This window comes from Episyrphus balteatus, chromosome 1 (assembly GCF_945859705.1).
Source record: "Episyrphus balteatus chromosome 1, idEpiBalt1.1, whole genome shotgun sequence".
Lineage (NCBI taxonomy): Eukaryota > Metazoa > Arthropoda > Insecta > Diptera > Syrphidae > Episyrphus > Episyrphus balteatus.
In genome coordinates this window covers 104,769,431-104,779,303 of record NC_079134.1, presented here as the reverse complement: position 1 = coordinate 104,779,303, position 9,873 = coordinate 104,769,431, and positions in this window count along the sequence as shown.

Here is a 9,873-nt window from a genome sequence, read left to right as displayed (position 1 = left end):
TATACCGTTTCAATTTCACAAAACGAATTGTCTTGTATTCACAAAAGAGTCAAAATTTCAGTGAAAGCTCAGTTGACAACAAAATTTTGTACTTATTTTTATAAATGTATAATTTTTCACATAATTGTCGTTTTCGATTGGCTCTCCGGAAGCGTCCGGAAACATTCAGAAACCTTCTGAAAGTGTTTTATTCGCACGAACAAATTACAGAAAGAACGCTTCTCAGAATAAAAATTCTCTTCTTGATTAAAAAACAGATTTCACGCAAAATCACAAATATTTAAATAATTAAACGTCAAACCAAATTCCTTAGAAGAAAAGCAAACAAATTTTATTTTATTATTCACCAATACAAATATAAAATTTTATAATTGAGTTGAAGCGATTCAAACTGTTTTATTCGATTTCAGAATGAGAGAATCCTTGAGTGTAACCAATCGAAAACGACAAGTTTTATTACTTGTTTTATTACGAGACAGTCGTTCTCCCCATGTAACTGGGAAACAACAAAAATGCTCATGCAGGAGCCTGATAAAAAAAGAGTAATGAATATATAGAATAGGTATTCATGTAGAAGTAGATACTTGAAATAAAGAAAGAACGATTTAATATTAAAAATTATAAAATAGTCTTTTAAATTTGGGCCTATCACATTGGCGACGAGGATCGGTAGGTTAAAAGAAAAAAAAAAAGAAACAAAACAAATAAGCACAGAACCAAGAGTTCTACTTATTTTGTTCTTTTCTGGTTGCAGTTCTTAAGTGGCAAACCAAGAAAATAGAGAAGAGTCCGTGAAACTTATGCAAAAGAGTCCTTGAGACCACGTCATATAATTTTGTAAAACTATACGAGACGGTCGGGAAGACCACCAAATCATATTTTGAAAGCCGTCTGAAAGACAAGGCAAACAAACGATTCTAGAAATTGTTTAGTCACTACAAGGTAGTATTTTATCTACATTAAAGATATGTATGTTATCATAAGGAAATGTAATGTATTCCAAATTTTATTGTAGCGATCTTTAACATGGACAAATGGGACATTTGCCAGTTTAATTTCAAACAATTCCAACCTCATCAATTGAGGGAAATGGAAACGTTACACAAGAAATTTTGATTTCATTGCGGCTGCAAATGAATTATCGGATAAAACCAGACTCAAGAACATATTCCTCGCAAAAGCCGGATGACCAGATGTTCAAAACGTATTCTACACTATTCCGGGGGCAGACGTAGTAGAAGACAAAGAGAAAGGAGTTGACCCATACAGCACACTATTCTGAAAAACTTTCTGAATATTTTGCACCAATACAACATGATGCTTTTGAGGGAAATCAGTTTTTGACTCTTAAGCCTTCAGCATGTGAATTGCTGGGCAAGTTCTTGTTGAGAGCTCAAGAACAAGCTGGACGTTGTAACTTTGGTAAAACCGAAACAGAAAGTCGAGAAATTAGTGTAATCGACAAGACGATTCTCCTGGCTCGTCAAGATTTGCGCGAAAAATTACTTCAGAAAGAAAGTTTGACCCTGGACGATATCATCAGGATGTTAAATTCTCATCAAGCCGTAAAATATCAAGCTAGCCAAATGACACTTCTGAGTACTGAAGAAACCAGGGACATAAACAGAATACAAACAAACCTTAGAACAGTACAAATGGAATGTACACGCTGTGGATCTAAAACACACCCAAGTAACGATTCAAAATGCCCAGCACTTGGCAAGGAATGTAGAAGATGCGGGAAGCTAAATCATTTTAGATTTTAAAATAAAGTGCCAAACAAAACTTTAGCAATGAATTTGAAACTTACTGCAAGGTAAAAGGTATTAATCTAAATTTTACAATTCCTTACTGGCCTCAAGAAAATTGCGAAATAGAACGACAAAACAGATCCCTCAACAAACGCTTAAAAATAAGTCACGCCTTAGGACGAAATTGGAAGACAGATTTAAAGGATTATTTGATGTTATACTACACAACCCCACAAGCAACAACTAGGAAAACACCTACAGAGCTTATGTGTGGAAGAACCATCAGATCAAAAATTCCATCTTTAAATGATCTGGAAACAGACCCACCGAATACAGAGTTTGTAGACAGAGATGCAACCCAGAAAGCAAAAGGAAAGGGAAGATGCAAGACGTCACGCCAAATAGTCTGAGATCGATGTTGGCGATACAGTGCTTGCTAAAAGAACAGAAGCCGCGGAAGTTGGACACTCCTTTCCAACCTAACGAATTCATTGTCCAGAACTGAACAGGATCAATGGTAACTATACAAGATACAAATTCCGGATCTCTTTTTGACAGGAACATTGCCCACTAGAGATGGGTAGTTCCGGAGCCAAATAGTTCCTGGAACTACACTTAGGAGCAAAAAAACGGAATCAAATGAATTACTTATATTAAAAACAAAAATTGCAATGGATAAAATAATGTTTCTTCAAGTCTCATGGTCTCATTTAAAAGCTTGAATTTTTTACTTTGAACTGTTGGTAAAAACATAAAAATGCATACGATAGTATCATAGCTATCTGTCAATAAACTGCACTTCTTTTTTTTGTAAATGTTAAATTTTCTTGATACTCGCTGCTTCAATTTCAGTCTTTTTTTTTCTAACGTTACTATTGACGTTGTCTGTCAATAAATTGCACTTAATTTTTTTTAATGTTGAATTTTACAGATACTCTCTGTTTTAATTTCAGTCTTTTTTTCGTTACATACTTCATTTATATTGATTGGATCTTTATAAAGTAAACGGGTATTTAAGTTCCTAGTATTAATTTAAAGCTTTTTTTCAAGCTTTTTAATGGTGCAATTGACATTCATGTATGTCAATTACATCCTGACCAATTATCGTTTTTACAGAACGAAAATTTTGATTCCATTTTTTTGCTCCTAAGTATAGTTCCTCACTCGGAACTCGGACAAAGCCACACATAAAAGAAAGAAAGAAGAAGAGGAACAAGAAACAAAACCAAAGCGAACATGTCTCTGTCTCTGTTTGAAATACACAATACACACACGCATGTCATAGAATTCTCATCCAAAGCCAACACACATGGATGCGAACGAGTTGAGCGCCAAAAATTCACAAACCAAAACCACAACTACACTCTTATGAATCATGCTCACGGACATGGAACTACATTAATAGTTCCAGTTCCATGTCTTCCATCTGGAAAAAAATATTCAATTTCATACTATTTCTTTTTTTGGTGCATTTTCCTGAAAAAAAAACTCAAATTCTTGATAGTTCCCTGGAACTAGTAGGTAGATTTAGTTTTTATCAACTGACATAAGTTTTTCTGGTCGCTTTAAACGGCCATCAGAAAAAAATATTCATTATCATATTTTTTTCTTTTTTTGATGCATTTTCCTGAAAAAAACTCCAATTCTTGATAGTTCCGCGAAACTAGTTCCAGGAACTAGTAGGTAGATTAAGTTTGTATCAACTGACATAAGTTTTTTTGGTCGCCTTAAACGGCCATCAGGAAAAAATGCATTTTTCTGAAAAAAAAACTCAAATAGATAGTTCCGTGGAACTAGTTCCAGGAACTAGTTCCCACCGAAAAAAGAACCGTTCCATGTTCGTTTTGGCTTTGGAACTGTTTTGCGCATCTCTATTGCCCACGTAAAGAAAGTGTCACCTTAATAACATCTGCATCAGACGGCTCATCAATGCCAAACGAAAGTGAAGCAAATCAGCCCAATCTCAGCCCAAGATGATTTTTCCGATCTATAAAAGAAAGGGAGATGTGGCAGCCGTGACGTCTAGTTTAAACGAGACAGTCGTTCTCCCCATGTAACTGGGGAACAACAGGAGCCTGATAAAAAAAAGAGTAATGAATATACAGGGTGTCCAAAAAGTTAACGTCGAAACGAAAACGGTAGAAAGGGTAGGTTGTCCCATTCTGATCTATTTGGGATGGTGACTTCATAATTATTGCCAAAAACCAATTGTGGGGTGGTGTAGTCGGAGTGACTGTGGATTGATCCGAAAGAATTCAGAATATTTGTGTGACCAATGGAGTTATTGGTCAATTGAGAGATGGCTTGGAGTCTTATAGCAGTGCTCGCGGCCACCTGCTTGCTCAATATATCTATGGGTGGAAGATTGAGTAATATATCAAGAGCGGCGGAGGGTGTCGAACGGAGAGCTCCGCTGATGCACATGCAGGCTGAACGCGGAACTTTGCTTAACTTGTCGCGATATGTTACTTTTTCCAGAGCAGTCCACCAAACTGCTATCCCGTAAGTGAGAATAGGTCTGATGACCGCAGTGTATAGCCAATGAGTTATTTTAGGGGATAGTCCCCATTTATTCCCTATAGCTTTTTTGCAACTTTTAAGGTAACTTGCCGATACATCGTAGTGCATTTTTTTTACACTACCGTTCATTGAATTAGAGTCATGTAAATTTTTTTAGTAGGGTCAATGTGGGTAAATGTAAACAATTTTATGTCTTTTTTTTCTTCTGACTTCAGATTTTTATATGTTTTCACGGAACAACTTGAATGGTATCTTCAAATGCAAATATGAAATGATGGCAATTCTTCTTTATAAATATAAACAAATATTTCCCAAATTGTTTACATTACTGTCAAATATGGCATGTTTACAAATGCCCCACCATGTTTGTGTTTTTTTACAAATTCGGGGTAAATGTAAACGGTGGTTTAAAATTTAGAATTTCCTCTTTATCATATGGATAACAACTTGAAAAACGTTCAAGAAAGTATTTGACAAAAACTTTTTCAAATTCCAATAAAAGTTTTTGTTTTCTTCCTTTGATTCTTTATATAGGCACCCAATATGCATCCTGAGCACCTCTGAACGTCATATTTTTTTTGTTTTTACGCCAAAGACCGATTTTGCAACATCATCCACTGAAAATGGTGGATTTGGCTACTTTAAAATGTGACTCCACAGCACTTTAGCAATAGTAATTGACTAAAAATACTTTATTTTTATTAAAACAAATAATTTCAGCAAAAATATATGTTAATATTTACCCCCAGAATACATTGTTTACATTTACCCATTATGAAAAATATTCTGGGGTAAATTTAAACACATGCAAATCGACATAAATGTCCTGTATTTTAAAATTTGTTTGTTTCACATAGAATCTACATCAAAATTCAAAACTAAAAAGTATTTGCAAATTATACTGACTTAATTGAATCTGCAAAAATATTTAATATTTCTAAAAGACAAACGACTTGTTTGGCACTTTAAAAAATTGTCTTTCACGAAAAATACGCTCGTCGAATGAATACTCACTTGACAGCATTGAGTTTGACGTATAAGTTAAAAGATGCATGACGTATGTATGCGTCAAAGAGACTTAACTGAAGCTTGTTATGAGCCATGTTCTCATTTACCCCTGTTTACATTTACCCACATTGACCCTACTTAGTTGGGCAAAAAAGTAATATTAACTTTAAAACTGATGCAGCTGAGTTAAAATTTTTGAATGCATTTTGAAGCAGGGTTATTCAAGGTTCCGTAACAAAAGAAAAAAATGAGAAAAATTAAGACTTGAAGTCACGGCACATGAAAAACCGTCTTAGGGTGACCATTTTTTGGACTTTTTTTCAAATGCCCATAACTCACAAAATATATGGCTGCGATTTTTTTTATTACTTTTCTGATAACTGTCACCACCTACTCTATCTACCGTTTTCGTTTCGACGTTAACTTTTGGGACACCCTGTATAGAATAGGGATTCATGTAGAAACTGGAAATAAAGAAAGAACGATTTAATTTTAAAAATTATAAAATAGTCTTTTAAATTTTGACCTATCACAACTTCACAACTTGTTTCACAGCTTAAAAAACACCCTTTCACAAAAAATGCTCATTAGACAACAGACATTAATTAGAATATTCAGCACATAAATCTGCTCGTTTCAATTAAAAAAAAAATATCCCGCAGGTTTCCTACACATAGTCGAACACAAAATAGAGCAATGTTGCAGTTTTTTTCTAGTATTTTGTGTGGTGGCCAAACGTTAAATGGTATTTCCCAGTAAAACGTAGGAGTACAGAAACAATCGGTGAAATACGCACGAATAAGAAGTACGGATACATAACTATAAGTGAAGAAACTAAAAGCAGAAACCTAAGAATTAGAAGTAGGTACAGGAATGGGTGTTTGAAGAAACCAGGGCGGCATTTTTTTCATTTTTACAAAGTAGTCAAGTTTATTCGTTAAATACTAACGATATATATAAGTACATTTTCTTAAAATTAAAATTACATATATAGGTATTATATTATTACAAAACTAAAAGAAAAACTTACATATAATGTACATTATGGGTTATTTTGAATAAAGAATATTTTTTTAAAGTTAAGTGATTTTATATTTTCAATGTTGGAGTTATTTATATTTGAATTTTTATTGTAAATATTGATTAAAAGATTTAAAGGGCTATTAGCACCGTAGTTTGATCTACTGAAAATGTTAGAAATTGGCAACTGCCTTCTCAAGCTATACTGACTAGCAATGAAATTTAATCGACAGAGGATCGATGGAGCTGAAATCGATCCATTTATTATCCCGACAATAAAACAAAATTGTAGATACGCTCTGTGACTGGTAAGAAATGGAAGATTTATTAGATTAATACGTTGAGCATAAGTTGGCAAGTTAATTCGATTTGCCCGTGGTAGAAATCTTAAGCAAAATCTCATAAATCTTCTTTGAACGGACTCCAATCTATTTATATGAACCGCATAATATGGCGCCCATATAACGCAACCATATTCTAAAATGGATCTTACGAATGAGACATAAAGAGTTTTTAAAACGTAAGGGTCACGAAATTCCCGAGCAAATCTTTTGATAAAACCAAGAGTCATGTAAGCTTTTTTAATAATGTAGTCAAAATGGTCAGTAAAAGTTAATTTTGAGCCCAATACTATCCCAAGGTCAGTGAAACTAAACATATTAGTTAGTGGTGATAGATTAATCGCATAATTATAGACAATCACATTTTGTTTGCGTGTAAAACACATTGTTTTACACTTGTCAATATTTAAAACTAAACCATTAATATTGCAACATTCCCAAAAACGTTGAAGGTCTCTTTGTAAAAGATCACAGTCATTTGCAGAGTTGACTGTACGAAAAATTTTTACATCATCAGCATATATAAGAGACAAAGAATTTACTAGGACAGACGGAAGATCATTAATAAATAGTACAAATAATAACGGGCCAAGATGGCTACCCTGAGGTACACCAGAGTTAACAGTAAAACATTTAGAACGGTCACTTTTAAAAACAACACTATATAACCTAGTAGTGTTAGTTGCACAAACACATATGCATTGAACCAGGGACGCAGTGCAGTAAGATGGTTGTTTTGCAAGGCGCAATGTTTTATTTACGTAAAAGTTTATATTTTTTATGAAACACGTTATTTATGTTTTTTTAAATAAACATTGGCTTAAAAGTGTAAAAGTACAAAAGTGAAAATTTTCAAACGTATTTCTGGACGGAAAACTAAAAAAATGAAGCAGAAAACTTACAGCCGTATTTATAAGATTTGCTTAAATCGGTTCTCAAAGGTTGTTTAGTTAAGCTTGCTTAAATATTTAATTCGCCTTTAATCAACGTTGCTTAAATTTATATTTATAATCGAATTTCCACAGTTGATTAACTAAATGATAGTTGTTTCAAAAAATGAAGGGGAATTGACTAATCTAGTAGAAAAATCACGTGGTTTTTGACAACTTGAGGGTATGTATTTTTGTAAACAAAAATTCTTAACCTTGACTGCAAAAAAAAAACATTAAGTCGTTCACGATGATTTAGCTTTCGTCGCACATAGGGGTATTTACCTTCAAAAACCGCTCATGAGAATTTTTTTTGCTTAATGAAGTTGTACTTGACTGAAACCACTAATTAACAGTAAAAGAGGTTTTTTCTAATGAATTTAGGTATAAAAAAAAAATTTGGATACACTGAAAAAAAAAAATAGTGAATTCTGATATTTTTCAATATCAATAAATATTTGATAGTTAAAATGTCACGGTTATATTTGTTTAATTGATAATAAAATATCAATTCGTCAAAAAAAATTTTTTTTTAACTAAAACAGTCAATAGTTTTCACAAAACAAGGTTCACATAAAAGTCGATAAAAGCTAGACGGGCAAAAACGGGCAGACGTTTTTTTTGTTTTTGCTTTTTGACATCTTCCTCTTTAATATGATACCAAAAATGTTACCAAATAACACCGAATGATATAACAAAAGGTCCATTGAAAAAGCAGAAATTAAAAAAATAACTGTCTTTTTACTTACATTTAAAATAAATTAATTTAACAATAAATTAAAGCTCCAAGTACAACAAATATATTTTTTAAATAAAGTAAACACCTGGAACTGAAACTTCCAAAACAAAAATTTTATGTAAAACAATAGAAACACAAAAAAAATTTTATTATTGCCAATATAATTTTTCACATAAAACAACTGAACCACATTAAAGGATTACAGTCAATGACTTTCAACTGATGCTGTGGCTAAGTGCATGCATAAAAACAAACAAAAATTACGGGACATTATTCCGTGGGTATTTAAGAATAGCCAAACAAAAAATCACTTCTCAACTCCACATTTTGCAAAATAGTTATATGAGCGGATTTTGGAGTTGAATACCCCTATGTGCGTCGTTTTCCTCAATAAAATGCACAGAGCAAAGCCAGAGAGCATTGATTTTTTTATTTGTTTTAACCATGTTAATTTTTTTTAACATTCTTTAATTCTTTAATTTTAATTTAAAATTCAATCTCCTTTTCTTAGGGAATAATTTAATTTTAAAATAGCGTCTTCACCCCACACCCTAGATAAATGAATACCATGATACTGAGCTCACGATCTTTGTAAAACTTCATATGTGTTCAAATCAATCTTAAAATGGCTCTTAGTAAGCTCTAAACGCGGTGAATGGCGTTTAAGATAAGCAATCGCTAAGCAAAGTTGTTTAAATGTGTAATTTTTTTATAAATACCCATTTTGTAATTAAGAGCTATTTAGATGTTGTCTAACTTTAAACAACCTTTAAAATTCTTTTATAAATATGGCTGTTAATTTTTTGGTCTAAAAAATTAATTAATATTGTAATGTTTTATTCCGGGTTCACAATAAAACTTATTTAATTTCCACTTATATTTCCGTTTAAATAAGAACATGTAGGACAAGGTTTTTGTCCTTGATGTTTGTGGATGTGACTACACACTATTGTGTAGTATCAGTTCTCAAATTATCTGTCACAAATCTAGAAATCGCAGCTTTGTTTATTTATTCTGAGGCGCTTATACTGTCCGAAGACCGCAGTAAACGTTGAACAGATTAGACATCCGAGGTTACATTAATTCCCAGCAAGCTGAAAATTGGTAGGATTGTTGGAAACACCATCATATATTAAATCTTAAAAGTCCTCATCGATCCGAGGCCTGGAAAAAAATTTACGGGGGGTCAAAGGTCTTGTCTAAGGGGAATATTTTTAAGAAAGTTGGCCACTTAGGTTTCTATAGATTTATTTTATACCACAGGTGTTTAAAATTTTTCATAAAATACTTTTTTTTACATTTTGTATCAAAAAACAGATTTCAAAATTTTTTTACGAAAATGTGCAATAGCTTGCAGTTTTTAAAGCGTTTATGTACTCATACAATTATTGTAGAAAATGATAAAAAAAAGAAATTAATAAAATTCGTTTATTCGTGGTTGTAGTGAACGAAAACATAAGATGATAAAATTTAAAATACACTGAACGAAAAAAAGCCAATATTATATGAACTGGTTGCGATAGAACTTTTTTCTATCTGTTTTTAGAACAGTCATAAGTGTAGCT